Source organism: Brachyistius frenatus, unplaced genomic scaffold (assembly GCF_029030835.1).
Source record: "Brachyistius frenatus isolate BFR_SWC_R1_liver_20210118 unplaced genomic scaffold, ASM2903083v1 Contig_32, whole genome shotgun sequence".
Taxonomy (NCBI): Eukaryota; Metazoa; Chordata; class Actinopteri; family Embiotocidae; genus Brachyistius; species Brachyistius frenatus.
This window is the reverse complement of record NW_027210631.1, coordinates 511,000-534,351: the sequence shown is the minus strand read 5'-3', so window position 1 is coordinate 534,351 and position 23,352 is coordinate 511,000. Positions and strand designations below refer to the sequence as shown.

At 40.5% G+C, this 23,352-nt stretch overlaps 1 long non-coding RNA gene across 1 annotated transcript in view; it reads right to left on the bottom strand.

Moving 5' to 3' along the window:
- LOC138621728 (uncharacterized) overlaps positions 1–10,264 on the bottom strand; it is a 50,712-nt gene extending 40,448 nt beyond the window's left edge. Inside the window, exons 1-2 of the long non-coding RNA XR_011310957.1 lie at positions 10,137–10,264; positions 1,149–1,222 (exon numbers count right to left, since the gene is read on the bottom strand). This is a non-coding gene — a long non-coding RNA (uncharacterized lncRNA). The remainder of the gene's footprint in view (positions 1–1,148; positions 1,223–10,136) is intronic.
- Between the last annotated feature and the right edge of the window lie 13,088 nt (positions 10,265–23,352).

Below are 23,352 nucleotides of genomic sequence, written 5' to 3'. Positions count from 1 at the left end.
ACCTTTTAAAGTTTAAAGTGGTTCTTTTTGGAGTTTCATTAAAACACATTAAGCAGGCAGCTGGGAAGGATGTAATTTTCATACTTGATCTATGTGACAATAGTTCCGCTTATGCTGTTACCTCCTGATTAGTAGGTTATAAATTGCTTTGCTTTGGCTTCAGCGCTTTTAACCATTATATTTTTCAGTATTTCCTGAAAATAGTTTTTCTTATTAGATGGTCATGGAGGGGTTTAATTTACTTTAATATGGTTTTGCACATTTGATTAAGCAACTTTTAATTTCTATCGATTCATTTTTTCAGTTTAAGTCTCAGTGTTGTTTGAGTGAGTCTGAGCAGGGAAGCTCATTTTTTATGCATTCAATGGAAGTGTGCGCTTTGTTTGTAAAAGCTTTATAGTGTAGGCAATGGTCATTATTCCTGGGAATGTGTGTGTGTGTGTGTGTGTGTGTCTCTGCAGGCTGAAGCCACATTGCTGAAGCTCTCAGTGTTGTAGTCTGTATGGGCACAACAGGTTTTTCCTCTTGGGAATGAATGTTTTTTTCTCCCTTAAAGAGAAGTTTTTCCCTCCTAGCTTATGTGGGAATTGTTGAATTGTTGGGTTTCTCTGTATAATGTTGTAAAGTTCTGCTGTAAGGACTTTAAAGTGTTAAGTACCATGAAATAACCTGCATTGTGATTTGGGGCTATATGAATAAAATTGAATTGAATTCATTGGCAGCAGGAGAGGTTGAGATGCAGGTGAAATGTGCAGCTTCTCTGATGGTGCCATGTGTACCACTTTAAAAATCATAGAAACGAGAGTCGAGGATTACAGTATTGATCTGAGATTCTTCTTTTTTTACAAGCTTGATGTACTTTGGAGTCTGTACATAAATCAGCAAATGGAAAATGCATCATTCATATTGATATTTCATTGTTTTTTGTTGCAGTAGATTATATACAAATTAAACCATTCTGTAATTAATAGATGACTCCTATTATAAAACACTACAGATACATTGAGGGATCACTTGACTCAACATCCTGACACATCATGCACTGCTCACACTTCATAATGTCTGATCTTAACTCTGAGCTGCCATCCATCATTTCAAGGATTTTAGTCATTACTCTTTGCGAGGAGATGGTAAGAGTAGAGACTCACCTGTGTGTTCAGGACAGTCAGTCTCTTCAGGTTCACTCACAGCCAACATTTTCAGTACATCATGTTCTCTTGACCTGCAAGATGTGTAAAAAAAAATAAAAAAAATAAATCGGTACAATTGGAGACGCTCGTCTCATTCTTGTCACACTAAATGATTTTCGGCACATTTTTTAAGCCTGGATGTAGAAATCTTTGCAAGGCTGACATTTCAGTTCAATAATTTTTTAGAGTTTGAACAAACATTTGTGCCACATGATAATAGGGCAGACTATGAGTTAGACTTGTGTTGCATTTCATCTGTGCCCATATACATCTAGTACGTACACAGAGTCGACCAAAACTTATCAAGGAATTACATCTGCTTTCAAACATCCAAACATAAAGGATACCAAATTGTGTACAAACACTAAAACTGTATATATTATGTGCAACATCTTAAAGAGAAGAAACATAATGAAGGTTTTTACGACATGAAAAGATCAAATGACTGTAACGTGCAGGGTGTTGCGCGTAGTGAATTTTCAGCATGCGCATCCTAGCCTGATAACAGCCAAGCTGCACCAACAGCGACGTCACCCTTTGGTTTGTGAACTGCCGTTCTGAAGCCTCGATTTTGACATTTTGGCCATTGCCATCTTGGTATTTTGGATGCCAAAAGTGACCATATCTCTGAAGACACTACACCACGCCCACCTATGGTGGAAACCTGACTGCACCACAGGCTTGTCAATCAAACCGACACGCACCCAAACATTCTGCTTTTTTTTTTTTTTTAGGTCTAATATCGAATTAATGATGAAATTATGTTCAGATGATATGGAGAGAAGTTAAATGGAGCCAGGGCCTTTTTGGAGCCAGCCTCTTGTGAACCTCAGTGGCATCGTAGTTTAAGGCACTTTCGCATCGGCATCACTCAGGCCTGAAAACTACGTCCACTTTTATATAGTCTATGGTTGCAGTACGTAGCTGTCTCTCTGAAACAGCTCCCACTGCAAATTATCTGGCAGAAGGAAACAGCAAACAGACTCGGTTAGCAGAGTAATGGTTTTAGAAATATTTTTTCAGAAGTTGGACTAGACCAAAACTAGAGCTAAAAAGAGAGAATCACCAGATGGGCAGGAACACTACTCTAAATGAAAAATAATTTTGCTCTGTACCTGCTGGATGTGTAAATAGGTGCTTTTTTTTTTAACACGTTAGTCATGAAGATTAACAGAAATATTGTGTTTACAGCTTGTTTTAGCTTCCCCCATGTGAGCAAAAAATTCACTGTAGCTTTAAGAGGCAAATTGTGTCAGTGGGTCAGTCTAAAAGTCATCAACATTCAGGTCAGAACATTTTAAACGCTTTGTCAGACGGCTGTTTGTCATAATAATTACCGTCACATTTTGGCAGTTTGTTCATTAGGGTAGAGAAAATCATTCCTTTTTGACTGATGAGAGTGTAAATTAAGGGACAACTTCAAACTTGGAGGAAGGAAGCTTAGATTTTTCATCACAACAGGCCATAAATCTGGCAAATGATGCCTTTGCTGTACTAAAAGGTGCATAAATCCTTCTTTAGAAGTCTATTTTCTTGTTTGCTGTTCTGTCACTTATCACTAGAGGCCTTTCTGAAGCTGCGAGATAAAGTACACGGCTGCAGTCTTAATGTGTCAAAGAAGGTGCTCTTGTCTAAACACTCACCTGAATTAACAATGCAGCAGGGCAACACTCACTTTACTCTCAAGGTCAGTGACTATTAAGTGGTTGTAAGATGTGCTCTCCACTTATATGATACAGCAAACTTCTCTCCCTGAGGACATCAGGAGGGATGGAAGAAGTGGAGGAGCACGAGATGTGCTCATACTGAGCCAACAAAACCACGTATTACCATACTTTAATATTTCAATGTACAATTCAGAGGGAAACATTGTGCCTTTTAATTCACTGCATTTATCTAGCAGTTATATATACTTGTTATATTACAGATTAAGATCTTGAATGATTAAAATTTTTGGTTGGGGCACATTTCAAGCATCTGTGAGTTGTTATTTTTACAGTTTCACCAAAGAGTGATTTCCGCTGTCACATCTCAGATGGTTTAATATAAATTTTCCAGGCCTATATCACTCAATATTTAGTTGAGATTTATCCAAAGCCTGGTTTGGGATCGATTTAACAGTAGCTCCACCTCGGCCACCTGTAAAATGAATACAACTGCACTGATTAATCGAGCAGTTGACCAAATAGAAAATAAATTGGCAACTATTCTGATGATAGATTAAATATTTCAGTCACTTTTTTAAGCTTGTGTCGAACATTTGCTGCTATTCTTCCTCAAACACTAAATAATTTTTTTTGAAAGTTATCGATCACACTAAATATCTGACATTGATTCAATGCGTGTCCCTATACTGCCAGCTTATATTGTATCCAACTAATAAAGTATGAAATGAACAAACACAATTAAGTCACACTGCCCATTTCATTACAGGCTTCATTCCGTGGACAGTTTGTTTTCTAATTTGGGTGCACACATTTTAATTAACGTGCTGCTTTATGTGTCTTTAATTTACAGCTAGTACTTACATTTTTTCTTCTTGCCGCGCTCCTCTTACAAACAAAAAGCCTAATTGAAGGGAAAGATGGCCTCTTACACCAGCAGACAGGAAATGGAAGAGTCCAATATTTAAATGAGAGAAGGGGGGGGGCCACCGGTGGAACATCTTAAAGAAGATGTTTATTCTGTCCTCTGTAATTAAATTAAGAATTATTCCTGGTTTGTAATGATAGTTGTTTTGATAGTTATTTATTTTGGGGATAGCTTTAGGTTTGTGTGTTTACCCCCCTGCTGTGTCATTTGCCAGGTTAGGTCTGTTGAGTTATCCTCAAGTCTTTGCAACTTTTTGTTCAGTGGAGATTCTTTTGGTGTATTTCAATTTTTTTAGACTTTGCCATTTGTTAACAATTTTGTCTTGAAATAAAAATCAGAAATTTAACCTTTTTACACTTTTATCATTGCACCTTTATGCTTTGTCCCTTACAAACAAACAACAGCATTGTTTTCCTTTTTCTAGTGTTTGTTAGTTAATTTAGAGTTTTGGACTGATGATCAGGCAAATCAAAGCGAATTGTTTTTATTGGGCCCTATATTTTTCTATCTTTCAGGCATTTCAATACCTACATCAGATTACTTAATGATGGAAATAATTGTTAGGTGTAGCCCTATGTAAATATTTGAAATAATTCACTTACGAGTGCACCGGTATTTGTATGTGTCCTGAAAGACCAATAAACCCAGGGAATTCTCACTCCGTCAGTAAACAGTATTTCATGCCGCTCATAAAGAAATCAATATAATGCAGAAAGATGGAGGTGAAAAAAACAAAATGGTAGTGTTGCCGAGGTTGGCATCATAGGGGCCTTTATAGTGAACTTGATTAAAAGAAAATTGCTTTCAAGTGCTCTCAGCAGGCTGGGAGGTTGAGTGGGTGTGTGCAGCGCCGGTGGAGTTTCACAAACTCGGCTTTCAGGCTGAGGAAACAAGATGAAGAAATGCTTTGAAACTGCCTGAGGACAAAGAACGTTGAGGCACTGGTGACATGGTGGCGCAATATTACTGCTTTTATCACTTTCAATACATTTGCATGCCACTTCTGAGACCAGTTAAATGAAATTAATTTTCTGTTTCAGAAATTACTAATTTTTTTTGGTGCCTCTCTGCGATGAAAGGAGTTTAGGCGCCGATGTCAAAGATGTTTTTGCTTGGACATTTAAACCTTTCTTTAAAATGGACTTCCGTGAATAAACGACACCTTTATTGTCTCATAAATCAGAAAATCTTTCAAAATATGCGTTGCTAAATGAAACAGAAGATCGGTGCACGCATGTATCAAACAAGCCAAAGTGGTGGAAAATAAAATAAAATCCCATAATTTAGCTTGTTAAGTATTCACCTGACAGAAGTGTCAGAGGGATGGGCTCTTTAATTTTGGAACTGTCAAATTTGTGTAATTTATTCCCCCTTGAATTCAAAATGACATCAAGAGATCAAATACTTTCCCTGATTTCCATGAAACTTTCACCTAATTGGCTTTTAAAGAGTGGCGCGAGCAATAGTGAATAATTCACCCACTTAGTTTTAAAGTAGGCTGATTTTGGTGAGCATGCCATTGGAAATCCATTACTGCACAGGTTTTTTTTTGTTTTTTTTAAGGAGCACTATTCTGAAATTAAAGTTGCATTGGCTTTGATTTAATTTCAGTTTTTCACCAAGTACTCATTAAAACATATTGTCAGTCTGGTCATGTATGAACCAAGCAGGAGCGACTGAGTGGATGATAAAGTGTACGGATGTAGCCTCCACAACACTGTGGCGTCGCCGAGGGTACATTGAATGCTTTGTCTCAAAGGAAAAATTCGGCACTTTTTATGTGGCTGTCCACTCAGTGTTGATGGTAAATGTAGTCAGCTGAAGCAATAAATTCGTCAGTGTGTGCTATATTCACCATAGCCCCAGAGGCGTGTCAGCAGTGCCCACATGTACCAGAATGCATTGCACGTGAGCTTCTGACGCCTCCAAATTCTTTGGTTCCCTTTGCAAAGTTTCTCCTGAACTCAACCAAAAACTATAAACTGCCAGACATTATCGTTTGCAGACACAATTCTAGCCGTAACGTTAGCAGCTATTAAAAACACCAACAACACAAGTTGAGAAAGCCGTGTATCACGCCCCTAAGCTGCTTTTTATAGGTCTAAATGTAGTATTACGTGACACTTGAAGGGCATCTGCCCGCTCAGCCCTGCTGGTTTTAATTGTCTTTCCCGGTTTATCTGCATTTTAAAGGTCTCCAGTACACCTTTGTCGAGGTAAGGCATCACACTTTCCTGCATAACTCGCATACGTCTCTCTTTTGGCAACGGCGTCCAACAAAAACTGCCCACGCTAAAAATTCCAAAAACCAAAAACTGCCACCAGCTTCCACTGCGCCTGGCCAAGACATAGTTCAGCATGTAACTCTCCATTAAACCACAACTTGATGTTTTTTACACTTTGGTTTACCTCGGATTAACAAACAAGATCAAATTTCTTCATTTGTGAGCTTTAAAGGGGCTGAAGGAAACACGCAGGTTTGCTGTTTCACAACGTTTCTACTCTATATGCTAAGTTAAGCTAACTGGCTGAGGCTTCATACCGAGCAAACATGAAAGCGGTTATGAATCCACTCAGCTCCCATTTTCATTAAATGTCAAATTGTCCTTTAAATGTTCAACATTTCTACACCAGATTATTTCTCTTTTTGGGGCCATTTTGGTTTGGAAGCAGTCCCAGCATGCACTAAATGAAAGGAAAACAGACTGTGTTGCCAGTCTACTAAAGTATAAAATATTACAAACTTACCATCTAAACAGACTACAGTCCTTCTTCTTAGTTTATTCTGACTCACAGAGACCTTTTCTTTGGACTGAAACTGTGTGAGCTACAGCTGACAGTCGCTCGTGGCGGCTTGGCATTCAGCAGACTATGTAGCCCACAGACAAGACGGGACACTTCAGTGGCCACGCTCAGATGGGTGAAATCCCCCGGTCCGACAAACTCATCCCACACGATCGATAGCTGCTGTGACAACAGCCCTTCTCGTCACAGGCTGGAGAACAAGCTGTTGTGAAGGTCTGAGCATGGAAGATAGGGCCCGCAGGGGAGGCTTGATTTACGACCCAGAGTCAAGATAGAAGCACGGTCGCCCACATGCTGTAGACGGCCTTCCTGCAACATCAGTCTTCCTCTCCCTGCCTGCCTGCCTCTCCACTTGTCCTCCTTCCAGTGTCTATTTGCCTGCCTGCTGACAGCAGGAATGGGCTGAGAAACATTTCATTGTGTTCTTTACCTTCAGCCGGGTAGTGGATGGTGAAATCCTAAATGTCACCTTGTTTTACTCATTTGTTTTACAAACTTAGCCAAAGGGGGGAAGATGCTTGCCGATGTTTAGAGAAGGAGATAATTCTAACACGTCATGTAGCTGTCGATCACTGGCGGAAAGAAAGGGCTGACACTCAGGAGGCGCTGCAAGATAAAACAGCCACCCTGCAGTAAGAAGCATTGTTTTATTGGGAGAATTTCACCTTCAGGCGATCATATGTTGCACAACGCAGTGTTGTAGCAAAAGTTAGGTTATGGTCTTCATTCTGATGGTTGCAGAATCAACACGCCTTAGTGTCCCATTGCAGTCGCCTTTTTAGATGCGGATTTAGTCCTCATTCACAACTAATTTCAAATAAGGATAAATATTTTACAGCAAAGATAGAAAGAAGATAAATTGCATTGTCCTTCAGACACTTCCTTCACAACACAATAAAATACTGTCTTATTTGATGAAAGGTCTGAAACTAATAATTTATTTAATATTATTGATTAATCTGGCTATATATTTATTAGTTTGTTGTTTGTAGTGTAGGAGTTGCTGTAGGAGTTTGGACGTATTTCAGTACTGCACTCACTGTACTTTAAGTTGATGCAAGTAATAGTGGCAGCTGCAGTACTCCCAGCAGCTCCGACGTGGACTATAGATGAAGTAAAATCGACATTTTCAGCACCTTTAACCAGTTTAAATGAGATCTTCCACGAGCACGTTCAGCTCTTGACCACATACAGTATTTCAGCACGTTTTAAACCCCAAAGTCCTTCCGACATCCAGCTTCGCCCCCTCCCCCTCTTTAATTTATCCGGCTGCTGTTGAGCGAGTGAAGACACCCTGCCTCCATCTCTCTCCTGAGCCGAATCAATATTCATGGGTCTGCCGGGTGCGTTTGTGCGATGGCTGTCTCATTAGCCTTTGATCCCCTCGCGCAAGGCCTGTCGGAGCGTTGCCGCGCCAACAACAGAGCGCCGTTTGAAGTATAGAGAGAACAGCTGCTTGCATTGATCTCCATATACTTTCTTTGCCATCCGCACACACGTCCACACATCCACAGATGCTGCCCACAGGCACATGAATACATGCATCTACTGTAGGACTACAGTTAGTACAGTCTGGCCACAACACTACCAGCATATCAGTCTCACAACCACTTCACAGTGTAGAAAATATAGTTAGTAGATTCATCGATAAGTCAAGACACAGAATAGTTTTCTGTTTCAGCACTAATTCTGATAAATGATTAACTGTTTAAGTTCAGCTGATAAACTGAATATCTTTTAGGTCTAAATTGTTGGACTGAAGCACTGTGAAGATTTCATATTGGGATCTGGAAACCTATGATGCATATTTTTCACTATTTTCTTACATTTTATAGACAAAACAAATAATTGATTAAAGAGGGAAGTCATCCCCAGGTTAATCAAAAATAAAAAATGTATTTATTTAGTGGGATAACCTTGTCCTTTATGTTCTCACCAACAGGTATTATGCAAAACAAACGGTCCCTTCATTTTTCATAGAAGACATAAGTAAATAAACAGCGGTTGAGCTGAGATTACACAGAGAACATTAGGATGCTCACTGAAAATTAATAATGAGGTATTTTCTATAACAAGATAGGAATGCTAAGCCACTAAATTATACAGCAAACTGGAACAAAGCAGCAAAAAGCTCTGTAAAAAGCTCTTATTTGCTTCTGTGAGGCCGTGGAAATTATGGTAATTACAGAATTATTTGCTGAAACGAGGAACATTTTCCACAAATAATCAACAGTCTAATGTATTCTGTTTCTGACATGTATTTCAAAGGATAATCCGCCTTCTAGCTGTGAGACAGTAATTTGCTTTAAGATGAGTTGAAGCAGCCAAAATGACATCATACTACTACATGAGGCTGTCGCACAATTCCTGCAACATCACAATGTCAAAAAACACAGGATCATATCATGCTCTATCTGCTCCACAAACCTTTAATAAAAAGAAAACACTGGCATCATCTCACTTAACCATGACATTAACACCACATCTTCATCACAGGATAAATTGCTTCCCCTCTATCATGTAAAAAAAAAAAATCTGCTGTGCAGCCATGAGGGTCCAGTTAGTATGACATCATGACATCTGCACAAAGACAAACCCTGCGCTATTGCACTCAATAATCCTCCACTCCCCTCTGGAACGGTATCCGCTGCACGAGAAGCATAGTTTAAAAAAAATTAAGACTACAGGAGCTCGTCTGGGCTATAGCTCCCCCGGGAACAGCCGAGGAGAGATCAATATCACCAACGTGTCTGATAACATTAGACTGACCTTAATGGCACTAATGAAGAGAGTGGTTGACAGATACTGAGGGAGACTTAGGTCAGAGGAGCAGTCTGTTAGCTGCAAATACACTTCATCAGATGAAATGTGGCTGAGAACTGAGGTTTCAGTGACTATTGTGTGCTATTACTGAGCAGAAATCTATCAGGGAATCATTTAAAATAAGTGCAACATTATCAGTATGACTACTTTAAACCAAGAATGTACAAAAACAAAAATATGATAGCTTTATTTGAGCACATGCAAGTAAGAAAGAGACCAAACAAGCTCCTTTTTGTAGTTCTCGGTCAGTTATTTGTCAAAAAAAAGGATGAGAAGATGAGAGAACAGCAACACCCTGAGAATCAAGTTTGTGAACTGACTGACTGTCCTTTGTAACACCAGGTCACACTGCGCTGAGGACGACTCTGATTGCAGGAAATGTTTTTAGTCTTCAAATGTCAAAGAAACTACATCTCAGCAGAATCGCTCCTGACATTTTGATAAATCCAACCCCATTTTGCTCCATCTAGTCACACACACACACACACACACACACACACACACACACACACACACACACACACACACACACACACACACACACACACACACACACACACACACACACACACACACACACACACACACACACACACACACACACACAGAGCAACCTGCTGCTGAAAAAAAAAGCCTTGTACTTGGCAGGATCTTTGTACACACTACTTGACACCCCTGACGAGGAGAGATGAAAAGGTGGAGAGGAGACAGTGAGAGGTAACGTACCTCTGTAAAGGACATCTTGGTTTTGAACTTCAGGAGCTGCAGGGGATGCACCGGCGAGGCGGGACTGTCGACTTCTCTCTGTCTTCTCCCTCTCTGTCTTCTCTGGGATGGGGACTCGGGAGGAGAACTGCTCCTTCTGCGCCTCCCTCCTGCCTCTGGTTCGCTCTGCCACTGTCTCAGCCCCTCTCACTAACATACCTCCCTCCCTCCCTCCCTCCCTCCCATGCTGCCTCTCCTCCTCTTTTCCCCTCCTCTTTCTACTCCTCCCCTTCTCTAACCTGCTCCTTCCTGTCTTTTCCTTTTCTCCTACACCAGCCTGCTCCTCGAACTCAGGGGTGACAAAGGAAATCGGAGCTTTTATCGTGACTTTTTCTACAAAGTAGGGCTGATGTGTTGCTAAAAATTAAATCAAAAACTCATCCCATTAAAGGTGAGTTTTCTGCACTCTGTGGTTCAGAACAATACAAACTCTGGAAGATGACAGTACATATTGCAATATGACATGTGGCTCAGGCTTCTAGTAACAATTATTTTCATAATCTGGTTGTTTTTCAGAAGATTGACGAATTGTTTTGTCTCTATAATATCCCAAAAATGGTTAAAAATGGCTGTGATAAGATTCTCCTTTATTCAACTTGAGGTATTTCTACATTCGGTCAACAGACCGAAACCCCAAAGATATTTAGTTTGCTTTCATATAAGATGCATTTAAAGACCTGCAACTGGAAGACACTAACCAGGGGATGATGAAGGACTTTAAGGTTTCTGGTCATTCAGAATACAGTGTGTTGAGAGCGGGCTGACAGATGCTGGGATAAAAGAGATTCACTTAAGGCACAGTCAGGTTTTTTTGATAAGAACATATCACCCAGCTGTGCGTTTCCACTTTCCTCTCACTGGTGAATAAAATTAATTTGTTTCCTGCCCGTTTTTTTTTTTTTTTTTTAATAAGATCTGCGTAAGATGACCCCTCGTTGGTTCCTTAGCGCTGGCCTGTTCTCAGCCTTTTTCTTCCTTTTCATCACCACCCCCAAACCGCCCCCCCCCCCCCACACACACACACACCCCCCTCTCCCATAGACAGCCCTCCACTGCCTCTGCCCCTGTTTCCATAGTGACACTTTCCCTGACTCTGGCTCGACATAATCAAGTGAACGGGATGGGGGGTGGGGGCTGGGGGTGAGAGAGTGAAAAGAGGGGAGGGAGGGAGGGCAGTTGAAGGAATGGCCAAGACGAGAACGATTTTTTTTTTGTTGTTTAAAAAAAAAAAAAAGGGGCAAACAGTGAAAGATAAAGGAGTAAATAATGAATAAAGAGATTGTCAATAAAGATGGTTTGTCGGCGGCAAACAGTGTCGCCTGGCTTCCGCCCATCTCTGTCTCATGCCGGGTTCAGATCAGGTGCTTCAGAAAGCCTTGGCATATGGCAAAAATAATTATCATGCTCATCAAACAACTGGATGGCCACTTGTGCTTTGTGACAATGCTCCCACCAGAGCAGAAATGAATTATGGGAGAGAGTTGATCAATCTGAATGTTAATGGGAGCGGTGCTCAGCGTGGGTTTGCTGCACGAGGCAGGCGGAGATGGCGCAGACCTCTTCGAATGCTGGAATAAAAATGTGCACAACATTTTGAGTAAATGTGGCAGCACCAGTCATTCTTCTGCGATGTTTCAGCCACACAGCAGCGTGGGTCTGTCTGCTGGTTGGTCCATCACTCTTTGTGATGGATATCCAATCTTTTTTTTTTTGCTCACATTCATGTCCCTGCGATGATGAATCCGACCAAGCGTGGTGAGCCACTGACTCTGAATTCCAACATGAAGACATGTTTGGTTTTCAGTCAAATGTGTCAACAGCTATCGGATGGATTCCCTTGAAATTAGTAAAGGCTGGTCATAACTTTTCATCTACTATTGCATACCAGTTGAATCTTGTAAGATACCTATGCACTCGATCACAGACTCTGCCTAAAGTTGGGCACTCATATCTTGCACGGGTGATTATTTGCAACCAGAGCTGGTAGGTCATGTGGTATCAAAGTCCCTCCTCCTGCCTGGACCAATTACAAACAGCCGGCCATTGAATTTCACAGACGCCAGCATTATCCAGTTGGCAGAATGGATGCAGGATGTTTGTTTCACGCTCGTGAAGGCAATTTTGCCAAGAGGAAATTCCTTCACATTTGGTACAAACATTCACTTGGTCTAAAGCAGGGGTCTTCAACCGAACACGAGTAGCTCTCAGACACTTTCATTTTGTCAAAGTAGAGGAGAAACATCTTAAAGGAATTTCTTCAAATTTGGCTCAATTGTTTTGATTTGATTTCGACTTTCAATGGTGTTTGTGGCCATAACTCAAGAATTCATGTGCTTATTATGGCAATATTTCAGATGCATGTCTAAGTGTATAAGATGATGCAGTGATAACATTATATATTGAAAAGTTCAACTTCCCTGTGACATCATTATTTTTTATTTAAAAAAAAAAACATGACTTAGTAAGAGAAGGGCCAATACTAAATTGGAAATGGAATTAGTGACAATAATCTTGAGTGTCAGTCATGAGTTGAAGATGTGTGTGAAGCCTTCATGTTCCCGAATGTGCAGCTTCTTTGCTGCAACATACATATTTGAAGCGACACTACACAATGTATCATGGCTACAAGGCCGTGTTCGATCAGAATCCGCTTTATCAGCCAAAACATTCCTTCAACGTCTTCACTGCATATAATAGGAGTCTGCACAGAATGGATATACATTGCAACTGGTTGGAGGAGGTGAACAACCGCAAGGCGATTATTCTAGTTTTCAATTGGTTGTGCTCTTCGCTTGCTAGCGACAAACCCTTGAAGAAACATCAACATGATTAAAAGTACTTAATGTTGCAAGGACAGGAGTAGTAAATACATGCTCAACAAATTTGGACAAATAAAGGGTAATATGTTTCTTAAGTTACAACTGTTTACTTTAGAAATAGCATGGAGTGCCCCCGAGTGTAGGAGCAGATAATCCTTTGTGGCATTCGTCACTATTGAATGGGATTACTGTCAGCTGCTGTCCTTCCTGTGATCAACGATCAGCAGCAGTATGGCCTGTGAAACTTCAAATTTTCTATCGATTCCCGAGCTGCTGCGTTACTGCCGGCAGGGTCAGCCACTCATGGACCCCGTACAGATTTAGAGTCATGATTACAAGGACGCTTCTGCAGGGACAATGTGAGGGTTATAGGGCTCGAACATGAGGCGGAGGACGCCTTTTCTGACCACAAGGCTCTTCCGCTGTTGTTGCCCTCAAGGAAAACGTACACAACACCGAGAGGAAATAAATTGCTCTTTAATACTGCTTTGAAAAGCAGAATTGTTTTTATGCCACCACTTCAGAGAATATCATCTTTTGGTATTAGTGGTCCCAACCAGAATAAAGCAATAACAGTTGTGTTATTTTTGCATTTCACAGTTGTTGTTTTTTCCCAATGCACCATTACCCAATATATATACATTGTCAGTAATTTGCATAACTTGGTCAGATTTATTTTTACATTTTATTTGAAATCTTTTTAAATGCAAAAGAACAAAATGTCAAACTGGAGAAATACAAATATTGTACACATAATCATCAAACATTGTGTTCCACTTATATTTACAGATAAACAGACCTTGGAAACCAAATTCTTCCTCTGGAATGGCTACTACAGCAGAAGATGCCATGATTGAGCAGGAGGAAGGACCCAAATGAATGGCCCGATCCCAATGTCCACCCTAAACCCTCACTGAATTAGCTGATGTCACAGCTGTAGTGTTTGAGTTCATGAGGGGACAAAAGAAAAAGCAAAATGAGACACTCCATTGTGACATCACATCCTGCTTGTACTGCCATTAGAAAAGAACCCTCCTCCCCCCCAAAAAAAGAATGATTAAATGAATAATGAAAAATATAGATAGATAGATAGATAGATAGATAGATAGATAGATAGATAGATAGATAGATAGATAGATAGATAGATAGATAGATAGATAGATAGATAGATAGATAGATAAATACATAGGTACATAGGTACATAGATAGATAGATAGATAGATAGATAGATAGATAGATAGATAGATAGATAGATAGATAGATAGATAGATAGATAGATAGATAGATAGATAGATAGATGCCCATACGTTGGCTATATTTAGGCCTGTATAATGTTTATTCATTTTAGCTAATTACCAGAAAAGGCATTAACATTGGTAAATCAAATGCAGACATTTAACTTACAAACGTGCAATAAGTAACCACAGCAGCAAGCGCTGTCACTTTTAACACCCTCCATGCTTAGTTTGTTTACATTCTGTGGGCAGCAGACAATGGGCAGGACAACGAGAAGGCTCCAGCTGCAGCCGGACCTTATTAGAGAGAAGACGATCACGTTTAATATGTCGCAAAATTTGCTGTGAACTGTGGGCTGTGAACTGTTAGGCAAAATCTGCAGAAATGCATACTTACGGAAAGGCTTAAAGGGCTCAAAATGTCCGCCAGGGAGCCCTCATGGACTCAGTGATTTGACAGTGGGACAGCCCTAAACCCTTGCGGACTGGCCGGGAATACGCCCCAAAGTCTGTGAGTCTGTGAGGGTGGACATTGGGATTGGGCCTATGACTGAGACACAAGCATTTAAAGCAACAAAATAACTTTACTTACTTTCCTGGGAAACCAAAAAGTCCAGGCAAAATTAAAATAAACACAACAAATGAAAAGCCAGAACAAAACAAGATTACACCAAAAACACGAGGAACACAGGCAAAGGCATGCTGCTGAAGTGAACGCTATAATACTGACTTGGTGATTGTCAAGTTAAAGCAGGTGGGGCAGACTGGGGAACTGGGAGCAGGTGAGGTGGGTGTGGCAGGCAGGAGAACATACTTAAAGGGATGCTGTTCGTTCCAATATCAATAGTACTATACTATTTAGCATGCCAGGAAAAGATTTAGTATGTCCCAATACATAGTATGTGAAAGGTAGTATGCCAAAAAGTACCAGGATGTCCAACTGCATCCGGTCATATTTTTTACAGTCTGCAGGCCAGCATGCTACTCAGACTGTTCTGACCCACAATCCTCTGTGCAGCATAAGATATGTCACATCGACTGAGCCGTCGAGAGAGTTGGTGGCGCTAATGCTCCGCCCGGTTGCAATTAGCAAAAAGGAAGAAGAGAAGAAGCATTAAAAGGGAACATATTTGTTCCAAATCATCTCCTTTTTCTTTTTACATTTTGGAATGCAGCCAAAGATCGATGAGACACACAGGAGACGTCTGGTGGGAAAAATCGAGAGACAAAGGAAGTAGTACAGAGAACAACCAAAACTTAAAAGCAAGCACACAGACCAAAACCATGAGAGAAGAGGAGGAGGAAGGAAAGACGAAGGCTGAATCCAATGCATGAAAGACGATGCAGAGTGCTGAGGGCCGTCCAAACCCACAATTCATTCAGCCCACGAGGGGCCTCAAGCAGACTTTCTGCAGACTTCAGAGAGTCTGCCTGGGATGCTGACTTCAATAGATGCCACTGATTTAATAACCCACAATTCATAGCAATACAGACGTGACTTTGTAGTCTTTCCAATTGTTGACAAAAAATCAAAAATAAAGACTTTAAAATGAATGTGTAAAAAAGCTGCTTAATTAACTTGAAACGTGTTGGCAAGAAACACTATTCAACCACATTATGATGCAGAAGTATGGAAAAGTCTATCGAGGTAATCAAAACACCTGTTATTGTTGTATTCTTAAGGCACGTCTATCAGGAAACTATACAGCCTATCGTAGCCTCAAAAACATGACATAATGATGGTGAACAAATCACAGTACGTGTGAATTATGTCCACAAGGGATCAAATTGCAAGTCCAGAGAGTGGACATTGGGATTCAGCAGAAGAATCGTTTTGTCACGATGTTACATCGTACGATTTTTTTTTTTTTTTTTTACACAAGATTTTGACCTCCATTCAACCCATTGTTGAGAAGTAAACACACACACATGGAGAAGTGGGAAGCTGCTGCAGCTGGGGAGTAGTTGAGGCTAGATGCTTTGCTCAAGGGCACCTCAGCCGTGGATGTTGTTTTCCTTGCTGGTCTGAGTAATTGAACCGGCCACCTTTCTGGCAGTTACTGTCAAATTACCCATTTCCTGAATTCATAAATGTGTAACAAAAAACGTCCATAGTATCACTGGCTTTGTTTAATAGCCTTAGCAGCATTAGCGATATCACCCAATATTCATGCAAAGAACACACAATAGATTAGATTTATATATTGACACATGGTACATGTTTGTGTGCATCTTCTGGTACAAATACTGTAAGAAGACTGAGATTTCAATCTGAAGCCCATATATTTTGATTTGTCTGTGATTCAGAGCCAAAACATCCATTCAGTGTTTTTATTCGAGCTGTCTCGCTGTTGTCACTTTTACATATTTGAAACAAGAAAATTCCACATCCTCTCTGGCTGTGAAAGACAAATTAGATGTTGGGCTTCCCTCTAACCGACATATCGGCAGCATCACCATCATCCAATTTGGTGATAGCCGTGCCTATAAGAGTACTACCTGGCCAAGCACAAACTTGTCGGAAAGATTTATGTCTCTCTAACTCTAAATTCCAATCTCAGCCTGTTAGTTATCCCTGGCTTTAAGTTTAGTTGGCAGAATGATTGACAGCCGGCTGATTGGGGAGCTGTGGATTTCTGTGCCCTCAAGTCAGATTCTGCGGGGATTCAACCAATTACCGCTCAAGGGCATCAAGACAAGGTGCAGAGGGTTGACGCCGGTGCAGGTTGTACTTTAACCCCTCGTGGCGTTTGTGTATGCCAGAGGGTACAGTAGGATGCAGAGAAAAGGAGCAACAGATATTACGGTAACACAATGAGACCTGGCAGGTTATGTCTCTCGTAATTGGAAGAAAAAGACTGTTTCAAGGTTTCACTCTCAAGCTGCAGACACAAAGGAAGAAGTAGGAGGTGAATAACAACCATGTGTCATTGTCAGTTATTGCATGTATCTACTAAAAACAAGATTATCTCCCCTCCAACATTTTTTTTTTTTTTCCATTGTGCAGCCTTTAAGCTGCCAACAGGTCTAATTATTTATTATGGCCGTATAGGAGCTCAGGATCACTTGTTTCATATTTAATTACCCTGGTGAGGCTTCACAAGTCCATCAATTCTTAATAATATCCTTGTAGGCTCCTAGGAAAGACCAATGTAAATGTAAATTGATACTAATTACAGGAAAAATAGATATTTGCTTAAATGAAAAGCTTAATCTAAACCCAAATAAACACTGTTATTAGTAGAAAATTCTTCATACACATAGTTGAATTGTGTGCTGGCCCTTAGGCCAATGGCTCTGTTTAACATGCCATTCTTCCCTTAAAATAAGAAGATATAGTACTCTTACAAGTTGGCAATCGCAAGCAGTTCCTTCTCGCCACTTTGCCAAAATGGTGATTGTTACTTGTGGAAAGTGTCCAGAGTTTCACACTCATATTTCCGTACTTGACAATGTGAACACACTTATGCACTCAATATAGTGAGTGTTAGTACGAAAGTACAACATTTGGAACACAATCTCACATCTTTCCTGTTGAGCTGACGAACTGACATGAGCTTTGTTTGGAAACCTGAGACTGACGAACCCCGAGAAGTATTAACGTTTCCCTTTTGTAACGTTTTCAGACTCACAGTGAACGTTTTTTTTTTTTTTTTTTTTTTTGTTAAGAATCCAAAGTAATGCAACAGAACCATTTTTTTTTTCTAAATCTGGTGCATACATTACCCACAATGCAACCAAACCATTGACATTTTGGTTTAGGATTCAGTTCGTGGTAGTGGTGGGTAATGTAGCCCCGAGCGGGCGTCTCCCCAGAAGAAACACAAGATATAGATGATAAGATAAACAAACTTGTTGTCTTGAGACTCATCCCACTAAGTGACATCGCTCGAGGCAGTTCATTCTGCTTCACACAACTCCCGCTGGAGCTATTGAAGGATTTATTACAACATTTTCCACATGTAGCACTACCTTGTAGGCAGGAGTGAAACGGGAAAAAAACAGAGTGGCAGAAAGTCCATACCCATAACAAGTTTCAGATGTTAATGGCCCACAGAAAAGGCTTTACTATTATATTACCAATCTAAAGGTAGAATTTTATTTTATTTCATCATATACAACCTTCCTATTAATGAGCTGAAAAGTTAAATGTCATCTCTAAACTAACCGATGAATCTATCGTCAAAGGTTGCATCAGTGCAGTGTACATTTAGAAACGCTCTGCAGGGGACGTGATGACTTCCAAGATGTGGTAATTCAGCATGTGCTGTCTTAAATTACTGACATCATTTGGAGCAATTGGTCCAATTTACATTTACATAACATTATAATTTATACATTTAGCTTGTGTGACAGTGAAGTACAATGTAAAATATGATAGAAATGACCACTGTATATGCAGAAGGTTCATAAAGAAACGAAGCTTTCATTGGTGTTTTTTTTGTATCAGTGAAGCAGTGGTCTGTGTGTGTGTGTGTGTGTGTGTGTGTGTGTGTGTGTGTGTGTGTGTGTGTGTGTGTGTGTGTGTGTGTGTGTGTGTGTGTGTGTGTGTGTGTGTGTGTGTGTGTGTGTGTGTGCGTGCGTGCGTGCGTGTGAAAAAGGTGCACAGAGGGAGACCAGACACCAACTTGTAAATGATGTCTTTCATCTCATGACTTCAGATGTGGCTGTCATCCACTTCCATTATACAGCAGGATGAAGTGGGACACACAAGACAGACTGTAAGACAGGAGTGCGAGAACAAAGGAAGCCAAGAAAACACACACACCCCCACACACACACCCACACACCCACACACACACACACACACACACACACACACCACACACACACACAGACAGACACACCTTCGTGGTCTGCTCGGATGTGTCATAATCACAGACACAGGAAGGAATTATTCTTCTTACTTGAACCTGCGGTATAAGATTTCAGGGCAGATAATTCCGGGGATGTCTGGGTGTGGAAAATGAATGAGCAACACTGAGCTCTCTCAACAAACACCACTGTGGTGCCCTTGAGGAAGCCACTTAAACCCCAACCCGCTCCAGTGGAGCTGCTCAGTGGCCAACAGCAGCAGACTGTGGCTGTACTGACTGAGTGTCTGCATGAATTTGAAGAACGAGGCTAAAAAGAAGCAGGCATAACCCAGAGGAACAGCAATTCAGTGAAACCAAATCTCCAAGGAGTGGAATAAAAAGTCCCTTAGGGAAATTAAAGTGTGATAAAACAGGACATTCCCATATTACAGTAATACAGCGAGCCGTGTTCACCTCGGATAGCCTCGATCCCGGTGTAATTCCTCCTCTCTCTGCCATCACAGTCACATCTTCTGCTTTCACTGACGGCTCGGACAGCAGTCAACAGGAACCGACGGGAACTGAAATTGCTTTTTCGCTGTCTCCAAACTCTCATTTACAGGTAAATTTCCTTCTCACTGAGTAAATGGCACTTTCACTCACCAATATACAAAAAATTATGGCGTCCTTGCTGTTCTACACTGTGCTGTGATTAATTTATAACGAGTTTAATCAAAATATGAAATATACTAACTATTAATTAGTTGTATATCAGAGCAAATATCAGAGCAAATATGAGCTGCCATGTTAGAAATATGCTTGAGGGTTCTTTGTCAAGATAGTAAACACCTACAATGTTAGTTGGACTGACCTTTGAACTCTGTCTCGAACATATAGAACTTTTTCCAAAAACTCCAACTCCACTTTCATTCATTTCCAAAATCCACTTAGAAGAAGAACAAAAGAGGACAGAAGATGAAAAGTTGACACATTTACATCATACAATGTTAATTCATATTCATGGTAAATGATAACTATATATATTATAAATATGTTAAGACAGGGAGTTGAGAGAAAACCTCAATTACCTGAAATACTTTTTATCTAACTGTGTAGAAACACATTTATTTCATGTCACATTTTCTTTTTAAAAACAAGTAGAATCTGCTACATCGATGATTCACCCTAACATTTGTTGGTGGCCATATGAGAAACTCTGTGTCTCTGAATAACCAAGACTAAAACAGATCTGATTTAACATCTCTAAGTACTATAGAAAACCATCTCAAGGCAAAGAAAAGGGTGGAAAGATAAATGAATTTGCACCTTTCACGTAATGATACCAACAGGTAGATTTGATTTTCTAATCCATGTCCACTGCTTATTTTTTTTTTTAAATTTACCACAATAATGTCAGCGTGAAGTGTAAAAACGATGTTGTCTGTGTATTTATCTGACTTTGATTTATCAGAAACACCCGTCGCTGAAACGATCTCGACTCCCCGGTGGTGTCATCTGAGCTGAAAACACCACTGGATAAATCTACAGCACTGTATCAACTCACATAGTATTAGGGCAGCAGTGTTAAATAAGTTTAACAGACATTTTGCTCGAGGACAGGGACAGAGAAGAGTGGTGGGGGGGGGTGTTTGTATTCACCAGCAAAATGGATCTTAATGAGAGCTGCATGCAGAAGAGGATAAGCAGCACTCTTCACCTTACATACCGAGACCCTGGCTGCTGAGACGGCTTCATTAAGCCCACCAGACGATGGACTGTCACTCCTGAAAACGGGCAAGGCGGCCAAAGGACCGGGAAACAACAACACAGTAATAATGTTGACATTTACAATAGGCGTTGGATAACATATCCAATTTCTCCCTGCACACCCTTAATTCCTTTTTAATTGCTTTTCCGTGTTGGTTCCGGGATAAGGCTGTCTCTCTTCATTTATGAAAGCAGAGAGATGGGGACAGTGGTGTGTGTGTGTGTGTGTGTGTGTGTGTGTGTGTGTGTGTGTGTGTGTGTGTGTGTGTGTGTGTGTGTGTGTGTGTGTGTGTGTGTGTGTGGACAGCTGATGATGATGATGATGTGTGTGTGTGTGTGTGTGTGTGTGTGTGTGTGTGTGTGTGTGTGTGTGTGTGTGTGTGTGTGTGTGTGTGTGTGTGTGTGTGTGTGTGTGTGTGTGTGTGTGTGTGTGTGTGTGTGTGTGTGTGAGGGGCTGGGGGTATCAGATGCTGAAGCAGGAGTGTTGCAGGGAAGGCTGAGATAATTGGGAGCTGTTTTAAACAAATCAAATACTTTTTAAAAGAGCTTTGATTAAACACCACAAATGTGACTTTATTTGATGAAAATAACTGAAGAATTCAATGATTATTGTATGGGCGACATGATTAACTATCTGGCAGCCAGCTCCTGAACGAATTTGCCCAGAATTGCATCAAACACTCATCCTTAAAGGACGAATTACGGCGCTAAAGAGAGCCGAGGAGCCAAATACTTCTTGTATTTATGGTATATTTTCAAAACTGAGCTTGTTGGACAATTAATGATCAGAATAAATCAATATAATTTGACCACATAGTAAATCAGGATCCACCAGAGAATTTAAGATGGTTAGAGATTCCATTCAAAGGAGCAGTTCAACATTTTGGGGAATTATGCTTTTTCCGCTTTCACGCCAGGAGTTACATGAGAAGATCGATACCACTCTCAGATATAAAATTGGTATCAATCTTTTCCTGTGACTCTCAGCAAGAAACCATGTTCAACACGGTTCTATCAAGAAGTCAGACAAGAATTACAAATAAAACGACGGGACCAACCACGGCGCTCTTTCTCCTGGACCAAACCGAACAGGAAACGCAGCATTAAAAATGCAGCAGTTTTCTTCTTTGTTTATTTAAAGACAGAACAGTAAACAACATCAATCAAGCATCAGGTCCATCACGCTGCTGAGTGACTGACGGCACAGCCCACTGCACCACATAACTTGGCAACCCTGGAGTTACTTTTATCCAGCAGAGTGTGTGGTGCTTAATCAAAGCCTATAATTTCCATAATTCATGGGTGCCCATCTGTTTGCCACCTACTCCCATGCCCAGTGCAGAATAAACAAATTCAGGAGAGGGGCCAAGGGGCTATTTAATGACAGCATCAGCCATGGCTTGTGCAAATATCCACACATACACATGGCAGGGAACACACACACACCACGCGCACCCAACATAGTCTCATCAATCTTCCGGCATGAACGATAATTCATTCTAAACACAATTGTTTAATCCATCTAAGGTGCAAAAATTTGCATCATAATTTACAAACTGAGGTTAACCAATTAGGCTTCCTAAATGTAGCACTATTTCTCATCCTGATCACACGGTGCCTTTAGAAGACTCTCATTCAACTCACGACTCTCATAAAATCTCTGCTCTCCATCCAGACAGTTTTTTCACAAAAGTCTTGTTGCACTCCGGCATTGTGCAGATTTTATTCTGATAAAATCAAACTACTTTGATGTTATTGCGAGCCCTGGGACTGCTGTGCAATTGATTGAATCCGGAGAGCTCGGGGTAGAGAAAGATGCTGATATGGGAAGAGGATTTGTTGTATGAATCAGGGATAAACTCTCCTCCAACAAAACATTTTAGTCATAAAGAAGTCAATAAGGAACCACATCTGACTTTTCCTGTGAGCGATAAGAATCTGTATTTTCCCTCTTTTACAAAATTTGAAAGACTTTAAATATTTTCTTACGTGATCTTATATGATATTAGTAATAGTATTACTGGGCAACAAGACGAGAAATATTAAGAAAACGGGAATACTGTTGATTATTATTTATTTCAAAATTATGATATGCTTAAAAATTATATTCTTGGTTATGGCATCAATCTATCAATAAAAAAAAAAAAAAAAGACATTGGGGAACAACCTAGAGTAGCTTTTATGACCCGTCATATTTTGTTTGTTTGTTCTGTTTGGCAACGTTGCACATCTTCAGAAAATGAACACTATGTGTCTGCAAGATACAACAAGCCCATGAACGGTAGGGGGCGGTGTGTCACGAGTTGTATCTGTACGACAAGTCATCGTGGCTTCACAGAGACAAATAACTCGACTAAAATTAGAATAACTGGCGTGGGAACAGTAACATTTTAGAAGCTGACGTGAAAAACGGCAAAAATAAGAGAGACAAGCATGAGACCATTTTGAAAGTCAAAGTGGGCGTGTTTTGTCCCCCAGTCATGACGAGAAGTCTGAACTAACTAAGCAATGTAATCCATCACCGGTCTACGGAGACTAATTTTCTACAAAATAATAGTGT